General features: G+C 40.3%; 1 protein-coding gene across 2 annotated transcripts in view; it reads left to right on the top strand.

Annotated features, from left to right (window-relative positions):
- Nucleotides 1-21,842, top strand: part of LOC126600215 (uncharacterized) — a 46,806-nt gene that overhangs the window by 5,240 nt on the left and 19,724 nt on the right. The gene's annotated exons all lie outside the window — the stretch shown is intronic.

Raw genomic sequence — 21,842 nt, 5'->3', positions numbered from 1 at the left:
CACACACAATATAATAGAGAGAATAATTTATATTTTATTATTTTTAATCCCATAATTATGGGTTTTATTTAAAATCTCATTAATATAAACAATTACAAATTTCAATTTTTAATTTTTAATTAAAAAAATATAGTAACTTACATTATTACATTAATATCAGGGACCTCAATCAAAAACTAAAAACTAATAAGGTTTCAATCAAAGAATATTGATAGCTAGGGACCGCATCCAAAATGTCCCTTTTTTTACCTCCGCTTCGTGGGCAAACAGTTTAACGCTAGCTCAATCATAAGATACTAAAGTTCAACCGCCAATTCAGCACATAATTCGTAAAAATTTTGGTCTGTTATAAATAAGCAAAAGTTAAACAGATAATCTTTATTAGTGACAAGAAAGAAATAAGTGTAAAATATCACACTATAACTATAACACAAGAAGATGACAAATAAAAGAGGGAGGGATAGATACTGATGTTATTGATCTTTTCTTCTTCTCAGTGTATTTTGATAGCACACAGGACGCTTTATTTATTGAGTAACTCCAAATAAACGTAATAATTACACCTTGAAATTTACAACACACACCTTTTGAAAATACAATCCTCATTCATTTCTCAAGTCCAGATTACTGTGTGGACATTCATTAATCCACCAATAGTTTCAACATTACTATGTGGGCATTCATTAACCCACAAATATTTTCAACACTCTTCCTTGGATACCCACATATCAACATCAATTGCCTCGTTAAAACCTTGCTCGGAAAAATCCAGTGGGAAAAAACCATAGCGAAGGAAAAAGAGTACAACTTTACCTGGATTGTTGATATAATGCTAAGTATGCTTATGTTGCCTCGTTAAAACTTTGATAGGAAAAACCCAGTGGGAAAAATCTTAATCGAAAGAAAAAGAGTACAACATGTATTTATCATGGATGCTCCCCTTGATATGTATCTCCTCCCGATACTTTGCACTAACTTCTGAAACGTGCACTTTGGTAGAGATACGGTGAATAGGTATGCCAGATTTTCATTGGAACATATTTGTCTAACTTCAATAATTTTAGCCTTCTAAGGCTCATGTGCACTAAAAAACTTTGGAGATATGTATTTAGTCTTATCGCCCTTGATGAATCATTCCTTCATTTAGGCAACACAGGATGCATTATCTTCATGGATGACAATTGGAGTTTCTATCTTTGAAGGTAGACCACATGAATTCCGGATATGATGGATCATTGATCTTAACCAAGAACATTCACAACTTGCTTCATGTAAAGCAAGTATTTCTGAGTGATTTGAAGATGTAGCAATTAATGTTTGCTTTGTTGAGCGCCATGAGATAGTTGTATCTCCATGTTTGAACACATATCCATTTTGTGAGCGGCTTTATGGATATCAGAGAGAAAACCAGCATCTGCATATCCAACAAAGACTTGGTCATTTGTGGATTTCTTTAAATAGAAGAGACCTATGTATGTTGTCCCATGAAGGTATTGCAATACATCTTTAACTCCATTTCAATACGAATTATTGGAGCATAGTTATACCTTGCTAACAAATTGATTGAAAAAGCTATTTACGATCTAGTACATTGTGCTAAATACAATAAAGCACCTATTGCACTCAAATATAGTACTTCTGGACCAAGGACCAGTTCATCATCTTCTTTTGTATGGAATGGATCTTTCTTAACGTCCAAAGAACGAACGACCATTGGCATGCTTAGTGGATAAGCCTTGTCCATGTCAAATCGCTTCAGGGTTTTTTCAATGTAAGCTGATTGGTGGACCAAAATTCAACTAGCATAATGCTCGATCTGCAGGCCGAGACAATATTTTGTTTTTCCAAGGTCTTTCATTTCAAATTCGTTTTTTTAGATATTTAGCAGTTTTATTGAGTTCTTCAGGGGTTCCAACTAGGTTCATATAATCGACATATATTGTTGTGGATGCAAATTTCTTCCTCCTTGATTTTGGACAAAATTGCACCTAGAAAATAAATAACATCTTTGGTCAAGGCCAAGAGCCTCACGTGCCCCCGATGAATAGGGAGGCTTTGGCCGAAGAATCTCCGATGCCAAAGTTAGAATTTTGAGAAAAAAGTGTTTGGGAAATTTTTGAGTGTTTAGCAAAAGTCAAGACCTACGTTTTTAGAGGAAATGAGGTTGAATATATAGTGCATGGCCGATCCCTTTGGGAGAGAATGTGACCGGCCTTTGTGTATTTTTTTGGCGTAATTAGTGGTTTAATTGGTCATGAATAGATTAATTAGGTAATAAATCCATTAATTAGTCATGTTTAAACCATACTTAGGGCCTCTGTATTTAGACCTCGTATAAATACTCGGGGAACTTAAATGTAATTATATAATAAAGGAAGGGGCAAATATGTAATAAGTGAGGAGCCCTTATTCTATAAAATGACTCATCACTCTCCTCATTAAGGGAGGCCATTTCTGAGGCCACACCCTCACCCTCTCAAAGCTCTCACTCTCATAGAGAAGCTCCATCTCTCCCTCAGAAATACAATATCAGTGTGGACGTAGCCCAAACCTTGGGGTGAACCACGATACATCTTGTGTTATTTACATATCTTGCAGATTCACGGTCGGATTTACGTTGTTCCAAGACCTTCGGTTTTGTGCACCAACATTTGGCGCCGTCTGTGGGAATCGACATGAAAAACTATGTCGATCCTCTCTTAATTTTTCATCTCACCACCGTGAAACCTCACCACAATATCCACCGTGAATCTGCTCTCCTAAAAACCACAGATCCAAATTTCTCAATCCCAAAACCTATAAATTGGTTCAGAAAGCTGTGCCATGGGGTCTCGTGAACCTCTATCGATGGCCAGAGCAATCTGAGGCCCACCATTCGTCTCAGAGCCTCATCGACAACTTTCTGAGCTCACTCAAGTTCTCTCTCTCTCCCTCTTTCTCTCCCATCTCTCTCTCTATCTGGCCGTTTCCTCTTCTTCTTCTTCTTCAACGATTTCAATTGGGTTTACACTAATTTCTCTAAGTCACTGATTTTCCATCTGGGTTTTTACTTTACTCCAAAATGCAACTGGGTTTTTCCTGGGAGGTGATCATGGGTTTAGGTGATCATAACCTCGATCCAAACCGCCCTGACCTGAACCGTCGACCCGGCCAAGCCCAGAACCACGACCTCGATCCCCACCTTCGACCACTTCACCTCCCGCGCCTTCTTCGCCACCCACGACCTTGGCGTTCGCGCCGTCGCCAACCAAGTCTAGGACGCCGTCTCCGCCTTCACAGTTAGTGTCGCCCTCGGCGCTAAACCATCGGCGACCCCCATCCTTCTGGACAACTGCGTCACTATCGTCGAAGTCCAACTGGTTCATCCCTTGATTCGAATCCCTAACGTCATCATTCCCAATCAACTTCAGAATTCACCACCTCGACCACGCCGTCGGCAACGTGGAGGATCTCAAATCGGCAGTGTCCTACATCAAAGGCCTCACCGGATTCCACGAGTTCGCTGAGTTCACCGTCGAGGACGTTGGGACGAGCGCCAAATCCCAGATGGCAGCTTGCTTATTTGAGCTCATCCACCGCTTCTTCCAAGATGACGAGTCGTCCGTCGCTGGTTTTCCCAACAACGAGTTCGACTCGGACAGAGTCGACTCAGCCTCATCGAAACATTTGACTTCTTTGCATCCAGATTTTCTTCTTCTTTCCTTGTTGGCAAAATCTTATAAAGCTGGATATTCTATTTTAGATGATGACATATTTGAGGTTGATCAACCAAAGGATCTTTTTCTCTATTGCTATTACGGATGGAAGCGATGCGAAGTTGGATTTGTCCAAGGGAATGTATGATGTTAGGGATCACATGAAGTTTGGTTTTCTTATGGCGTATACCGCCACAGTGTTGTTGTGGGCAATTCTTGGGTATGGTGATCAGATGGATGCAGTGAGATATGCGGTGGAAAAGAGCAAAGCAGAAAGTGAACCTATTGAGATAATTACAGAAAGTAAAAAAAAAAAAAGGAGAAAAGAAAAGCAGTAGGAACAGAAAAGCAAAAAGAAAAAGGGAAAAAGAGAAGTGAGAATAGATGGGCACGACCAAAGTAAGTGGGTTTGCAAGTAAAAGATACCTTACAAAACAAGGTGGACAGAGAAGGAGCGGGAAGATCAAGAAAAACATCAAGAAAATCAGAAAGCAAAAGCAAGGAATAAACACCCCACCATAATGATGTGGTTTACTTTTCTTATTTTTGAATGATGTAATTTATTTTTTGTATCTTTCGGAGATATCTGTATAAACCCCATCAGAGGGTAATAAAAAAATTAAAAAAATTAAAAAAATAAAAAAACGGCAAAGCCCAAAATAAATGGGCTGGAATGTTGTGTGGAGGGCGAATACCCATAAGCCCAAAATAGCACCAACCAGGTGATCAAAAGTACGCCCAGTACTCCAAAATTATTCGGCAACCTGCCGCTATTACCATCAACCAGGTGATCAAAAGTACGCCAAGTACTTCAACTTATACATGAGCATTACTCATGTCAATCATACATAAACATTCATAAGCATTACCTATGTCAATCATACATAAACATTCATGAGCATCACTCATTCAATCATACATAAACATTCATGAGCATCACTCATTCAATCATATATAAACATTCATGAGCATCACTCATGTCAACATTCATGAGCATCACTCATGTCAACATCCATTAGCATCACTCATGTGAATCAACATAAACATTCATGAGCATCACTTATGTCAATCAGCTTCAAAAGCTTCATTTACAAAAGCTCTAGCTTCAAAAACTTCATTTACAAAAGCTCTAGCTTCAAAAGCTTCATTTACAGAGCTCCAGCTTCAAAGCTTCACTTGCAAAGCTTCACCTACAAAGCTTCAGTGTAGGGTATACAAATACAACCTCCGAACAAACCGCTACTTCGGCCCACACATTGATTCAATTTGAAGTCTCCAGCCAACAGACTCTATTGACCGAAGACTTGGGGGACTACACTATACACCATATATTGGGCCTCAACTGGGCCTCATAAAAAAAATACTTGGGGAACTCTAACCCATTATTTATGTATTGAGGAGCGAACCTTTATTTTATAAAATGGACTCCCTCACCATCATTAGAGAGCATCAACTCTAGCCCATTATTCATGTATTGAGAATCGAGCCCTTATTCTATAAAAGGGACTCCCTTACCATCATTAGAGAGCATCGCCGCCTACTGAGCAACCTCCTCACCGCGAACATCAACTCCCTCACTTTCATTAGAAAGCACCCATCACTTATGTATTAAGGAACGAGCCATTATTCTATAAAAGGGACTCCCTCACCATCATTAGAGAGCATCGTCGCCTACTGAGCAACCGCATTGCCGTGAGCATCAACTCTAGCCCATATTTATGTATTGAGGAGCAAGCCCTTATTCTATAAAAGAGACTCCCTCACCTTCAAACGCCACAAGCCGAGCCAACCAAGGCAACATAAGCCACAAGCCGAGCAGTCTCGCAACATATGCTATTTCTAGTTGAGCATCATTTCAGATTGGGCACCGCCTCATATCGAGTAACAGTTCTAGACGACACCTAGTTACTTTGGCCCACACATGGACTGAATTTTAAGTCTCCAGCCAAAAGACTCTCTTAACTGAAGACTTGGTGGACTACTGTTTATACCATACTTAGGGCCTCCGTATTTAGACCTCGTATAAATACTCGGAGGACTTAAATGTAATTATATAATAAAGGAACAGGCAAATATGTAATAAGTGAGGAGCCCTTATTCTATAAAAGGACTCCTCACTCTCCTCATTAAAGGAGGCCATTTTTGAGGCCACACCCTCACCCTCTCAAAGCTCTCACTCTCATAGAGAAGCTCTCTCTCTCCCTCAGAAATACAATATCAATGTGGACGTAGCCCAAACCTTGGGGTGAACCACGACACATCTTGTGTTATTTACATATCTTGCAGATTCACGGTCGGATTTACTTTGTTCCAAGACCTTCAGTTTTTTGCATCAACAAGTCTATTAACATAATTTAAAAGAAATGTTTTGGGGGTTACCTTGTGGAGAGGATTTGATGAAGATGGATGAAATAGGTTTACAAATAAATACCTATTTGGGCATTTTTGACTTTATTGTGGGATGTTTGTCCACTGCTCATGCGTAGGAATTTTGGTGCTCCTCAAGGGTAATTTTGTCATTTTGCCCAAAAATCCACGTATCGCCTCCTAATTATTTTTAGCTCCACAAATGCCCACACACCTGTTGGGCTGCTCATAGGAAAGGGTAGTAGGTGTAGAGATCTTCTTGCTTTAGGAAACGTAGGATTGTTTCCTATTTTAATGTTGATTCTCTCTTTAATAGGAAATTAGATCATTCTAGGAAGGGGAAATAAATTTCTCTCAAAGCCTATTTAATTCTACCTTGAGTGGGTTATGAAATCAACTTTGAAAAACGATTTATTCTACTATACAAGAGAGAGAGAGAGTTTAGAGGATATTTGTTCCCCATCCTCTAGCAATCTTCTACATCTTGCATGTGCAAAGGATCGTCTTTCGTTGCTTTCTTCGTCTTCTCCGCGCCATACCGAGGTAAGAAAAAATTAATTTTCCTTGTCTTCTTCTTGGATAGTGCTGTCGCAAGGCACCTGTCGGGGTGGTGCAGCATGTCGGCTGGCAGGGGCCAGAAGTCGGTTCGGCGTGGGTCGATGAGGTGTTATAGCAGAGACCACTGCTTGGGTTGCTCGGCTTGGCTAGAGCCAAGGGCAGCTTGCATGGGTAAGGCCGCAGGCATTGATGCGCAGTGCTAGGCGAGCCACATGGCTTATGTCCTTTGGGTTCTTGGACCTAACGGGGGCCAGGCTGATGATTGAGAGAGATGTAGAGGTCGTAGGCCTCATGGGCTGTTGGAATGCTGGGCATGCAGGCTTCATGTCTACTGGTCTAAGAGAAAAAATGAGGAAAAAGCCAGTATGGGTTGAGTTCCCTTGCTGAGTACAATGAATAACGTTAGCTACTTAGTTCTCTTCGCCATGAGAAATATGGGTTGCTCCAGATAGAAAAGGTAAAGAAGATAAGGCGGATACTTTGGCTCATCAGATCACTGTTGTGGAGCCTACTATGAATGAAGGTGGAAAGAAAAGATCTTACCTATCTGCTCAAGAGATGCTAGTTAAGAAAAAACTGAATACTTCCTCTGTTGTTCGTGAGGGTCCGCCTGCTGTTGAGAGGCCTGTGATTGACATAATTTATTCCAATGGGAAGAAAAATGAGGCTGCAAGATCTAAACCTGTGGCGCCTGCCATGTCGAGAATGGCTAATTCGATTGCTAATAATACTGCTAAGTGTAAAAGTTTTATCATGCCCCAAATGTCGAAGTCTATGCCAAGACGTCCGTTGGAAGCTAAGTCCGGTTCTCATTCGGAAAGGCTTGCTATTATGAAGAGCGATAAAGTGGACTCTGCTGCTAAAGTGGTGCTAAGGTCCACTCCTTCTGTTGCCGAGACTAATTCGCCTGCTGGGAAAGAGGAGACTGCTCGCGTGGGCAGCTGTGAGAAATCCACTAAGCCTACTTCTGGGAAGGCTGCTGAGATCTGTATGCTTTTGAAACCAAAGCTGCTTGAAGACATTGATGTTTGTGCCAATTTTGTTGATAGTGTTTAGAAAAGTTTGTTTGCCCAAGTTCATTTGCAAAGCATACGACCCAATATAGAAGGACTGCTCTGCTTACTATGATGTAGATATAGTAAGGTTGCCAAGGAGGTGGCTAAGACTATGGCAGCTGAAGCTTATTCCTCGGCCGAGAAGATCAAGAGGTTGGATTCTGAGCTCGTTGCTTTGAAATGGTTTAATATTTCTGCCCCTACTTCTCTGCAGCTTGAGATCGCTCGCCAAGATATTGTGGACTTGAAGACTAAGCTTGACGCGATCTAAGTTAAGTATGAAAATGCAGAGAATGAGATTGGATGTTACATACCTCAGATTCAAGATCTTGAGTTTGCAGTTTCTGAGCTTCGTTTCGCTGCTTATGCAAAGGACGAAGAGTTGATTGCTACTTATAATCAAGTGATCCACTTCAAGAAAATCGTTGATAGGTTTGAACCCCAAGTGTTGTAATTTCAAGGTGTACTGAAAATTAACGAAAGTCTGAAGAAGGAAGTGGATGAGCTGCAGTGCATCCGTGTTGGTCTGCTCAAGGAGAATGAGCAGCTGCAGGGTGAGAACAATGGGCTCGACGTTTCGAGACATTCTCTATTTCTCCGGAAGACTTGCTTGCTTTTACTTTTAAGGCTTCTATTGGTGAAGTAGTTGAAGAAGTTGGTGGCCAGGCTAGGGCAGCCGTGGGTGAAGCGCTGGATGATGTCACTGCTAAGAGTGTCGCAGCTACTGAAGATGTGGTGACCAAGTAGTAGTGGGATGTCCAAGCTGCTGAAGTGTAGTTTTTTAGGTAGCCTTTAGGATTTTTTTTTTGTTTTTCCTTGTAACTCTTGTTTTGCTTGAACTTATTCAGCCTTTGCTAGTTGTTTATATACATGTTTCCTTCGTTTTTCTTCATCTTCACTTCTTTTGTTCATGCCCTAACCTTTAGACTTTATAGACCAGTGGCAGGCGTGCTACTTTTCTATAAACAGACAGGCCTGCGTAGCCTATATAGCCGTAAGTGTTGGTGTAGAACTTTGTAAAGTTGTTAGCCATAAGGTTGGCAGCCGGATGCCTTACTTAAAGAAGCAGACAAGTCGGCGTAACCACTAGGTTGTTAACTTTGGCTTTCTCCAATTCCATAGGTTGTGTAGCAAGTATCATAACACTTTAAGACTTGGTGTAGGTAGTTCCGCGCTTGGCAGAGGTGAAGCTTATCGACTACGTAGCATGTCGGCAGTGGATAAAGCTTCGTATATACACGCTAGATTGTTTAACCTTTCATAAGAATGTGTTGTTGTATAAGTCTAGTGTGGTTTTACTACTCGAAGGGCAAGCCGTAGGCAGTCTTCCGAAAATCGTAATCTACCTTAGTGCACTCGGTAGCAGCTTTAGGGTTCCAGGGCAACCGTCTGTAGGGTGTACTACGTAATGTGCCCCTCCGTCTCTAGGGCCCAGTTCCTTATGGATTAGGCCAAGAGACCCAAAAATCCTTCAGTTAGCTAAGCCTTGAAAAAGACCATTGTGGCTACTTCTAAGAATCCCAACGCAAGCCATTGTGCATTTAGTTATGCTAAGGCAGCTAGGCTCATCCATGTCTGGATATTCATAGTGTAGGGTTTATCATCCTATCTTGGAGAGCTGACCCATGTGGGTGTCGGGGAATTGGTTTACCCTATCGCATTGGAGAGCAATTAGTTTACCTTCTCGTACTGAATAGAATGGTTGGACCCTCAGGGGGTGCAATTCCTGCGATGAGTCCCTAAGAAGAGCTCGGTCTTCTTTTGAAATGCATGAATGATCAATTGTTGTAAGCATACAGCCGAGCCAAGTTATGATTACTTCTGAATTCTTCATTGAAAACGAGTGAAACAAAAGAAAACTTAACTGTAAGGTAGAAACTGCATAACAACTGGATAGTCCTCGTCTTGTAAGGTGGTGCCCATTAAGCTGCTTGAGTCTTCGAGCTTTGATGTAGTGGGAGGTCACACATGGTACTTCCTCATATTGTAGGCGCTCCACTGCTTTTTGATTTTTTTGTCGTTTCATGGTGACGAGGGTGTAATTACTCTTGCCACCTACTATGCCGATCTTGTACAGACCTTCCCATATGGGATCCATCTTTTTGGAGCCTTGTCTGCGAGCAGTGATGAAGGCTTTTCTTAGGACTAGATATTCGGGCTGAAACTACTGAAACTTGGCCCTTTTGTTGTAGCTAGAGAAGAACTGCTGCTTGTAGGCTGCGTTGTAGGTGATGGTCTAATCGCGTTTCTTCTCTATCAGATCTAAGCTTGTGGCCATCTCCTTACTGTTATGCTCAATGCTTAAGCGATGATACTTAGCTTGATAACATTGGGATGAATGATTGCTTCTGAGCCAAATGCCAAAAAGAAAGGAGTCTCACTAGTTGCTCGTCTTTTGATGGTGCGATATGCCCATAAACATCCGGAGAGTTCATCTGGCCATTTTCCCTTCTTGTTGGTGAGGAATTTCCTAAGGTAGTCAAGAATTATCTTGTTGGATGCGTCAGCCCTCTTATTGCCTTGAGGATATCTCGGCGTTGACATGTGCTGCTTTATGCCATACTTTTGGAAGAACTTCGCCACGTCTTTGGCCACAAATTGCTGGCCATTGTCGGTGATGGACTAAAGGATGACAAATCGGTGAATGATGTTCCTCCATATGAAGTGCTCTATGTCCGTCTGAATCGTGGTAATCTTGGGATCTGCTTCTACCCATTTGGTAAAGTAGTCGGTTGCCACAACTTTTGCCCTTAGTAACAAGCGACATAGGTCCTACTAGACCGATTACCCACTGCATGAACGGCCAAGGATTCGTCTGCGAATGTAGCTCGCTGGCAGGCAGTGCTGGTACTGACTTGTAGCGTTGGCAACGGTCACACTTTTGTACTAACTCATTAGCATCTCGATGCATGATAGGCCAGCAGTAGCTTGCGTTAAGAGACTTCTATGCTAAGGATTGACCTCCGAAGTGATTTCCACAAATGCCTTTATGGATTGAGCTTAGAACCTTCAAGTCATCGGGAGGCGTTAGGCCGCAGAGATGTGGTCTAGTGTAGGATCTTTGGATGAGAATACCGTTCCACATGTAATAGCATGCTGCCTTGATTTGGAGCTTTCTAAACTCCAATCTTTCCATGGGGAATGTGTCATTAACCAGGTAATCTACAATGGAATCTTGCCAGTTTGGTGTTGTACTAACCTATGACACTTCTGCTGCTGGTTTTGCCTCTATGCTTGGCTTGTCTAGCTACTTTACCAGAATAGAGCATTTGAGTTGGTGGTCGAGGGCGGAGCCTAGGCCGGCTAGTGATTAGCTGGGAATCAGAATGAATTGCGAGCTTTTGCACCGCCAAGTCATTTGCCATTCGGAGACTTGCTAGTATGGTCTCATACTCTACTTCTTTGTTAGATGCTTTGAAGCCCAGAGTGATTGCCTGTTCGGGTATCAAATCGTCTGGGTTGACAAGGACTACGCCTGCTCTCGAACCTTTATAGTTGGATGCGCTATCGACATGCAAATGTCAAAAGTCTCCATCAGGTGGAGTAGGTGTGGCTAGGGCGTACTCGGCTACCTCCGGGGCGTCGTTGGGCTGCTTTGTTGCGTCTTGAATGCGTGGTAGGGAGTCGTGGAGTTGGGGCCATGTCACACATAGCAGGAGATACTTAATTGTTGGTATTAGACCATTCTAGAACTAAATTATAGAGCAAGGGTCGGCTAGGGCCGTGTGACACGCATCATGAAGTGATGCTCAATTGCCGGTACATGTTGCTTATATGTAGAATCTTTTAGGGCGACGAGGATAAAACTTGCTTCCTAGTGTGTGCTTCCAATGTTCGTCTGCCCTTGGCGTGTCTTTTTGGCCAAGTTGTTGCGTTCGTCAGAAAACTTTACATCCGTCAGGGTCTACGCCTTTATCGTCACTCGTCTAGATTGGGCGGAATAGTACGTTATGAGGATGACTGCTTGTGTTTAAAGGTAAAACTTGAGCTTCCGGGTTGTAACAATTATCCCCAAAGTTAGCTTTTGAATTTCTGATAGCATGTATGAGAGCTTTTAAACTGTGAAATACAGGTAGTCGGGCCCCCAGCTCTTCTAGTATGATAGTATAGCTTATTACTACTTTAGATACCGTCAAACATGCGAATAAATCCTCCACTGCTTCCAGTTTGAATAGTAGGGAGGTGATGTCGGGTACTTCTTCAAGTCCTTGAATGTGCATCGACCAGCCTCGTCCCAAAGTATATGCTTCTCTGCCAGAGCGAAAAAGTCTGCCAGAGTTAAATCTTCTTTCATGATCAATTTTTTGAATAGCGGGTGGTCTGCTGGAAGTCCTTTTTGGAAAGCTGCTCTAGCTATCAAGTTGTTACATCCAATTATCTTTGCCTTCTCTACTTTGAACCTCTTCACATAGTCACAAAGCGACTCTTTTGGGTTCTTCTTGACGTTGAACAAATGGTCGGACTTCTTCTTGATCGAGCAATATGATGAATATTTTTTGGTGAAAACCAAAGAAAGTTCATCGAAACTCCTGATAGATTGTGGCGGTAGAGTGTAGAACCAATCTTACACCTCGCCTTATAGAGTGGTGGCGAAGATCTTGCACATAAGATCATTGTTGTTTCGATAGAGGATCATTGCGCTTCGGTAGTGCTTTAAGTGTCTCTCTGGGTCTTCATCCCCTTTGAAAGATGTGAAATGTGACCTACTTATGTTGGTCATGTTTCGTCGTAGTGCCTTGTTGGTGACCTCGTTGAATTGGAAATTACGCAATCCCTTGGTCAAAAGTCTATGTACTTTTACCTGAATTTGCCTTTGTTAGGGTATCGAAACTTTCGGCTGCCCCCAGCCTTGACTTTTTGGTCTAGGTTACTCTTCCATGTGTTTGGCTCGTCTATGCCGCAGATGCGGTGCGTGTGATGCATTCCTAGTAGGCGAGCGAGTTCTTTGCAGGCTGCCGTTTGAACTTGAGCCGGATTGAGTGACTACTTCTCTTCGTCCATCGTGCTGCCTACTCTGATGTGGGGTGGAGGATGCTCCTTGCGGGCTTAGCCGTGAATAAACACTTTGCTTGGAAGGTTGCTCATGTTGACTATCGAAGTGTGACCCCAACCGTGAATGTACACTCGTCCATGGGCCTAGTCAAGAATGCACGCTCATCTGCGTGCTAAGACGGGAGTATACGCTATCTTGGGGGCCTAATCAGGAGTGTACACTGCCTGAATGCTCGGTTCGTGGCTGGTCGAGTGGCTGCTTGCCGGGACATTGTTGGAGATGTTCTTTGTCTGCCCTTGTCCTACTTCGGGACACCTCGTCTGGGGCACGTTGCATCTCAATGCGCTGCAAGAGCTGGTTCACCAAGATCGTCTGTTGTGCGATGGTGCTCGTTAACTCTATGACTTGTCGAGACAAATGTTATTCTTCATTTGGGTTGGAATAGCTTGAAAGGAATGTGTCTCCTTGAGCAGTGGAAGTGTGGTAGACTCCGGGCAAAAGATTTGAGGTGGGAAATTTCAAATATGCCGAAAAATATGGTGAAAATGCTTCAAGTTCGATCGTCGGTCCAGAAATTTGAAGCCGAAACGGTGAACTATCTTGGATCGATTTGGGCTGCTTGGAAGGCCACGGGAGCAGGCTGGGCCACGAAAGTGGGCTGTTCAGCGTGTGGCGCACATGGGTGCGAGGCTAAGGCTCGGCTTGGCAACATGTTGGGCTCACGTTGTGCTTGGAGTGACATGGCTTGGGCCATGGCTTTGGTGTCGTGGGCCTTGGATGGCACGGCTTGGGCTTGCTTAAATGGCATGGCTCGGTCCGTGGTGGTGACACCATAGACCTCGCCATGGGTAACCACTATGGTGGCCACCGCGGTGGAAACTCGTGGTGGTGGTGCCATTCCACTTATTGTTACATTTAGCCTCGTGGATCGCCGCGGTCCCATCTCTTGAATATTAGAATTTTCACTTGTTGAATTTTCTAAATTTCTAGCCATTGTACTTCTCTTTTACATTTTATCAAAGATTTTTGCAAATAAAAAATTCTAATAATAAAAACTTACGAAAAATCTACAAATGAACAAAAAAATAGAAAAACCTTGGATGCAAGAGTCTTCTACGAGTGTGAGACTCAACTCTCAATGAAAGCACCAATTTGTGGATGCAAATTTCTTCCTCCTTGATCTTAGACAAAATTGCACCTACAAAACAAATAAGGCCAAGAGCCTCACATGCCCATGATGAATGGGGGGCTTTGGCCGAATAACCTCCGATGCCAAAGTTAGAATTTTGAGAGAAAAGTGTTTGGGGAATTTTTGAGTGTTTAGCAAGAGTCAAGACCTGTGTTTTTAGAGGAAATGAGGTTGAATATTTAATGCATGGCCGGTCCCTTTAGTAGAGAAGGTGACCGGCCTTTTGTGTATTTTTTGGGTGTAGTTGGTGATTTAATTGGGCATTAATAGATTAATTAGGTAATAAATCCATTAATTAGCCTATTAACATAATTTAAAAGAAATGTTTTGGGGGTTACTTTGTGGAGAGGATTTGATGAGGATGGATGAAATAGGTTTAAATATAAATACCTATTTGGGAACTTTTGACTTGATTATGGGATGTTTGTCCACTGCTTGCATAGGAATTTTGGTGCTCCTCAAGGGTAATTTTGTTATTTTTGCCCAAAAATCCACGTGTCGCATTTTGATTATTTTTTGCTCCACAACTGCCACTATAGCAAATCCAGAGTTGGATTTTTTAATGAACACACATGGACAAATGACATTGTTGGTATACCTTTCTTTAATCAAATACTCACTGAGACGATTATACCACATTCGTCTAGATTGTTTCAGTCCATACAATGATTGCCTTAATTTGATTGAGAGCATACCTCGTGGTTTGTTAGTTGTTTCAGGCAACTTAAGTCCTTCTGGGACTTTCATATATATGTCAGTAACTAATTCTCCATATAGATACGCGGTGATGACATCCATAAGTTGCATGTCAAGTTTTTCTGAAACCACTAAACTTATTAAGTAACTGAACGTAATTGCGTCCATTACAGAAGAGTATGTCTCCTCATAATCAATTCCAGGTCTTTACGAAAAACCTTGTACAACGAGTCGTGCTTTATATTTTGCAATATCGTTTTTCTCATTTCGCTTTCTTATGAATACCCATTTGTAACCCATGATAGGAGCATATTTATGTGACTTAGTTAGCTTGTTTCTTGGCATTTATGTTGTTAGTTCGTAGTTATTTTAGTATTTTAAGCTATTTTCATGTGTTTGTAAGTCCAAAGGGTTAATGTGGCAAAGAAGTGCATTTTGGAGCATTTTGGAGCATTTTGGAGCATTTTTAGGCATGGAATGGATGGCATATGCTTGGAGCAAAAGGAATTGACGAAATTTGAAGTTTGTGCATCATCATCTCCCTATAAATAACAATTTTAGCACACTCATTACCAAACACTCATCCACTACACCCATTACATCCACCCACTACACCCATTACATCCACTCATTGCCAAACACTACTCATTACCAAACATTCATCCACTACATCCAAAGACACCACATCATCTACACAACTCTCCACCCTTCACCATAACTCACTTATATACATCCACCACCACAAGAGACCATACATTCACCACTCACACCTTGGTGCCGCATATTTGCAAGGAATGAGGATTGCTTGGAGTTGTGCTAGTCATTCAATTTGGATTGCTGGAGCATTCTAGGTGTATTCTACTTTGGTTTTCAATGTTTAATTTCAATTGTTTCTGTTTAATTGCAAGTATGAGGAACTAAATCTCTTTTGGCTAGAGGAGAATTCAAAACCATGAATATATTTGCAATATGAATTGATTTCTTCCAATTGTGATTTGATAAGTTGTGATTGCAATTCAATTATCTATTTTATTCAAAATGGATTTGTGTATGTTTATTAAGGATGCATACTTAGTTTTCATGCATGAATTTGATGCTAGGATATAAATAAGTTTCACCTAATCGTTACAAGTTTATATTCATGAGTAGTGAAGGTTGCTTGTCACAATCGCGTTAATTGAATTCTTGGCAAACGTATCATGCATTCATAGTTACAATTGCCTCGTCAACGCTTATGATTTTCATGGAACTTAATGATCTTTAATTGTATCTCTATTATGCATTCATATAGGGGACTTTTAGAGAATGATTTGGGTTGTCGCATGCATTCATCCAATTCAATGAGTAAAGGAAGGGGTGTGCTATCCACACACCCCTTTTTACTTCTCACACACCCCTTGTTAATTTCTGTCCGTTGATTTTCTTTAATTCATTCGATCCGACGGCCGAAAACCAAAAAGGTGTGAGAGAAGTAAAAAAGGGTGTGTGGATATCACACCCCTAAAGGAAAATCTGAGGGTTAATTTGTGCATCACGGTTAATCTGGGGTGTTGAGCATCATAGTTTATTGAAAAGCAATTGGAGATTGATTTGTATGCAAGTGTGTCATGTGTGGAGAAAGACCTTCTAGCTAGCTCATCATCCATCCAAAACAACCAATTTCGTGCAAATTTGTTTAGTTCTAGTTTCTGTTTTGTTATACTTTATTTTCGTCCAAAGCCTAATCCCCCTTTACTTTAGTATGTCTAATTAGTTAGAATCTGTTTTAGTTTGTGTTTTTAAGTGTTTTGAGTCTATAGAGTCTAGTTAAGTGTTTTTAAGTTTCTTTTTGTAAGTCAGTTTAGTTTAGATTAGCAATCCCTCCTAATCCTTGGTCCAAAACGATCCCTACTTATACATATACTACAATTGTCAAAAGAGGGTTTAATTTGAGTGCTTAACTTTCATCGCATCAACCCACGGGGTTTATATCATGCGGGATTTGGACTACCGGTCCAAAAACATTTCGCCTTTCCAGGGAATTTAATTCTGCCTGGATTGCATTTTTCCACTTAAACCAATCTTGTCTCTGTTTGCATTCATCGATAGAGCGGGGCTCAATATTATCACTTAATATGATTTTAGTGGCTACTGTGAATGCGAACATGTCGTCAATGATTATTTCATTCTGATCCCACAATTCATTAGTACAAGCATAATTTATGGAGATTTCTTTGCTTTCATGTACCTCTATTTCTTCAGGTATATGTGTCTCATCAAGGACATTTTCTTTTTCTGAAAGTACAGAATCATGAATTGTGGATTTGTCATTCATTTTTTCTTCTTGAATGATTTCATTTGGATTCAGTTGTGTCCTCGTCTTTCTTTTTTGAAGGGCTGAATCTTTTGAACCTGAGGGTCTACCATGCTTCAAGCGTGTGCTAGATTAATCATTAGCTGCCATTTTATTTTGTCCAACAGGGACATCAATTCTTGCTGGTGCATTTGCAGCTGGTATATGTGATTTTGTCACTTTCATGGCATCATTAAATGCATTTGGCATTTGATTGGCAATACTTTGAAGATGAATGATCATTTTCATTTCATTTTCACATGAGTGCTACGTGGATCAAAATGAGATAAGGTGGGAACAACCCATGTCAGCTCTTGCTGTTCTTCTGGAACGGTCTTTTCTCCCCCTAACGACGAGAAAACTATCTCATCAAAGTGACAATCAGCAAAATGAGTTGTAAACATATCACATGTCAAGGGTTCTAAATATCTAACGATAGATGGTGAATTAAAACCCACATAAATTCCCAGTTTGCGCTGAGGTCCCATTTTAGTGCGTTGTGATGGTGCAATAGGCACATAAACAGCACAACCAAAAACTCATAAATGTAAAATGTTTGGCTGATGCCCAAACACGAGTTGCCTTGAGAAGTATTGGTGGTTGGCTATAGGTCTCAATCGAACTAATGATGTAGTATGTAAGATGGCATGTCCCTATGTAGAGACTGGCAATTTTGTTTTCATGAGCAGTGTGCGAGCTATTAATTGAAGCCGCTTGATAAATGCCTCTGCTAGACCATTTTGAGTATGGACATGAGGAACAGATTGTTCAACATCAATGCCCAATGTCATGCAATATTCATCAAAGATTTGAGATGTAAATTCACCAGCGTTAACAAGTCGGATTAACTTAATGGGGTAATCTGGGAACTGTGCTCGCAACTTGATTATCTGAGCAAGAGGTCTCGCAAAAGCTACATTCTTAGTAGATAAGAGACAAACATGTGACCATCGGGTATATGTATCAACCAAAACCATAAAATATCGAAATGGTCCACATGATGGTTGAATAGGCACATAAATATCCCATTGAATTCTTTGCAGAAATGATGGGGACTCAACATCAACATTTAGTTGTGATGATCTAATTACCAACTTCCCTTGAGAACAAGCCTTGCAAGGGTTATCATTTGAGATAACAATGTGTCTGCTCAGTAATGGACGTTCATTAGAGTTGGTAATGATTCTACGCATTATGGTAGATTATGGGTGACCTAGACGGTCATGCCAATGCATGTAAACTTTTGAATCAATGAACTTCTGGTGCATGACAATATGTGATTCAATTGTCTTTATGTATGTATAATACAATCCACTCGTCAAACCATGCAACTTCTCCAATATACGTTTCTGGGTATCATTGGAGATAATGCATAGATACTCCATATTTTCTGCACTTTTCGTTGCATCCATTTAAATGTATGTCTTTGAAACTCAACAAATTTCGAGTAGATCGAGTAGCGTACAATGCATTTTGTATGGACAATATTGTTTCATTTGGTAACATAATCTGGGTTTTCCCTAAGCCTTCAATTACATCTGATTGGCTTGATATTGTTGTTACCCTTACTTTCGTTCGATCTCGAACTATTGTATGGGTGGTTGCGATGTCTGCAAGACAAATATCTCCACCATTTCTCATGTTTTGAGAATGACCATAGTTTTTATCCATGATTTCTGAGTAAAGGGGATCACAGTTAAAAGCAATTTATAACAGAAAATTTAAATGCCACTTTTATTGAATTTGAAATGCTAGTTTTAAACTACAAGTTCAGTATATCAAACATAAATGATTCAGTCAGACCGGTACACTTCATTCCCCCTTTCCACAATGAAGTCTGAGACATCTAAGTAGGTTATGTTCAACTATCCTGATAAGTCGCACACTGGATCAGGTATATCCATTGGTTTAGCCTAGTCGAGAAAATTGGTCTCAACACCCTTCTCCTTGATTGAGGCTTGATATAGATCCACCAGATGTTTTGGGGTACAACAAGTACGCACCCAGTGGCCATTGCCACCACACCAATGGCAGGCTCTTTCAAAGTTTCTAGGAGCATTGTTCATATGAGCATTGCCGTTGTGGCGATTTACATTTTTAAAGCTCGGGCCTGAATTATGCCTTGGAACCTGGTTGTGGAATTGAACACCATGATTCTTGCCTTTCTAGTTCCACTGTCCTCGCATGTGGCCACGTCCTCGTTTATAATTATTACCACCAGAGGATGTGACGTTCACTTCGAGCAACACATATATCAGGAACTTATTGTTTTGTTTATCTACCAGCAACACATATATCAGCTGGTTGTATTCAGTGAAACCTCGCTCTCTATACTATTGTTGTAGGAGCACGTTTGAGGCATGAAAAGTGTTGAAAGTCTTTTCCAGCATATCTTCCTCAGTGATGATTTCCCCACAGAGTTTCATCTGGGAGCTAATTCTGAACATCACTGAATTGTACTCAGCCACTGACTTGAAATATTGGATCCTTAGGTGAGTCCACTCATAATGAGCTCTTGGAAGAATCACCGTTTTCTGGTGATTGTATCTGTTTCTCAATGTCTTTCAGAAAGCTAACAGATCTTCAACTATTAGGTACTCGCTCTTTAGTCCTTCATCAAGGTGACGACAGATAAAGATCATGGCCTTTGCCCGATCTTGAGAAGATGCATTGTTCTCTTCCTTGATTGTTTCTCCAAGATTCCCTGCCTCCAAATGGATCTTGGTATCCACTACCCAGGTAAGGTTGTTCTTCCTAGTAATTTCCAGGGCAACAAAATTAAGCTTTGCTAGGTTCGCAATTTTCTTTTCTGAAAGAAAACTGAGATGTGTAAGAACTTGCAATAATATGTATTCTGGAGGTATATAGTGTTAGAAATTCTGGTTCTTACAAATTAAACAGCAGACAAATTTAAATATGCAGGGTAGGGTGGGCGTGTATACAGCTCCACCTAAAATTTACAATAAAATTAGATCTGCAGTCCAAGATAGGCGATGATAGAGCACCATCTTAGATTGCAGTAAGATTAAATTTGCAGTTCAATATGGGCGATTGTACCACACCATCTTGGATTGCAGTAAAATTAACATAAATAAACACTGGGTTAGTATTCAGGAGCTACACCAAACAAGAAATCAAAGATATAAGTAACTATTAGGTTGAGAACTAAAAGTAGGTATGGTGCAAACAGTTCTTCACGATAGTATATCCAGCATGTGAGGCAGAGGAAGAAGAAGAACAGTAAAATCCTTAGAGGAAACTTTTTTTTTTCTTTCGGCGAAGAGAAATGAGAAACGGTTAGAGAGTCGTGCTGATAACATGTTATAAATAAGCAAAAGTTAGAGAGATAACTTTTACTAGTGACAAGAGCGAAGTAAGTATAAAATATCACACTGTAACTATAACACAAGGGGATGACAAATAAAAGGAGGAGGGATAGATACTGATGTTATTGATCTTTTCTTATTCTCAATGTATTTTGATAACATACGAAGCGCTCTATTTATAGAACAACTCCAAACAAACGTAATAATTACACCTTGAAATTTACAGCACATACATTTTGAAAATACAATTCTCATTCATTTCCCAAATCCACATTACTGTGTGGACATTCATTAATCCACCAATAGTTTCAACATTACTGTGTGGGCATTCATTAACCACAAATATTTTCAACATGGTCTACATTTTTTCAGAATAAATTATCTTTGTAACAAGAGGTATTTGTCTATTTCTCATGAATATTTCATTTTTGTGTGAATGAAAAAAAAATGTCAAGTGTTATATTTGAATTCAAATTTGCATCTGTTCGTTAAAAATTTAGGCAACAGTTACAATGTTTCACAAGGGTGGCTTGAGTTAAATATAGACTCAAGCATCCCACCTATCTAAATTAACAAAAAAAAATTCTTCTATTTCTTTTATTTTTTGTTAGCCAAATTATGAGTTGTGTCATAAAATACGGAATATATGAAGGCCAGAGTCCTAAGAATGAGGTGTTGTTGAATCTTGGTAGACGAATGCCTACTGAACTATAAGCACAAGAGTAGGGGCGAGATTCTGTCCTAGGACATTAAGTTTATGCAAGTCTCAATCTCCAAGTTTGTCTTCTTACTTTCTCTATACGTTGTTTATATTAATTTGTACACAATTGATGTTGTGAATTTCTTTATAATTATTGTTATTAGAATTTTTGTGTTATTTTTATATTCTCTAATATTGCTCCAACAAAGATATCATGGCAATTCATGCGATAATAAGATTTACAAAGAGATCAGGACCTGCAATCCCTTTAACTCTCATCATATAATTAGAAAGGATTTTGGTCTATTGATTTTCAAATCTTATACAATGATTAGTGGGCGGCTTAAAGCCTCACATATACAATATTGGATCGTCTCCGGATTTCTTCCACAAAAACCACCGGATCAAGTGATCGGGATCTTTAAAATTTGATCAAATGGCTAAAATTATTATAACTTTTAAAGGGGGCTTCTGTTTTTAGCCGTTTGATCAAATTTTAAATACCCAGATCACTTGATCCAGTGGCCTTGATGGAGGATATCTGGAGAGAATCACTTTCCTACAATGTTTAAGCAATTGAGAGTTTATTGGTCATTGTGTCCATAAGTCAAATGGTTGTTGAATATGTGTGGAAGATCTAGAGAGAGGATCCTCATTGGATCCCCTTTGTGAGGATCCTAGAGATCCTCCAATCACATTCATTCATCGTACGATTAGTTTTCGTCAAGATACTGTATTCAATTTTAAATAAAAAAAATTAAAATGATTTATGATCACACAATGACAAACAGATGTGATTGAATCCTCACAAAGAAGATCCGACGAGAATTCTCACTCCAAGATCTAATATTCCATATGATATTCCATTACGATGCAATAAAATTTTTGAAAGGAAAAAAAAAGTGTGGCTTGCACCATGAATTGTTACACC

The sequence above is a fragment of the Malus sylvestris genome, chromosome 14 (assembly GCF_916048215.2).
Source record: "Malus sylvestris chromosome 14, drMalSylv7.2, whole genome shotgun sequence".
Classification (NCBI taxonomy): domain Eukaryota; kingdom Viridiplantae; phylum Streptophyta; class Magnoliopsida; order Rosales; family Rosaceae; genus Malus; species Malus sylvestris.
The sequence above is the reverse complement of the archived record's forward strand: the minus strand, read 5'-3'. Positions and strand labels throughout refer to the sequence as shown.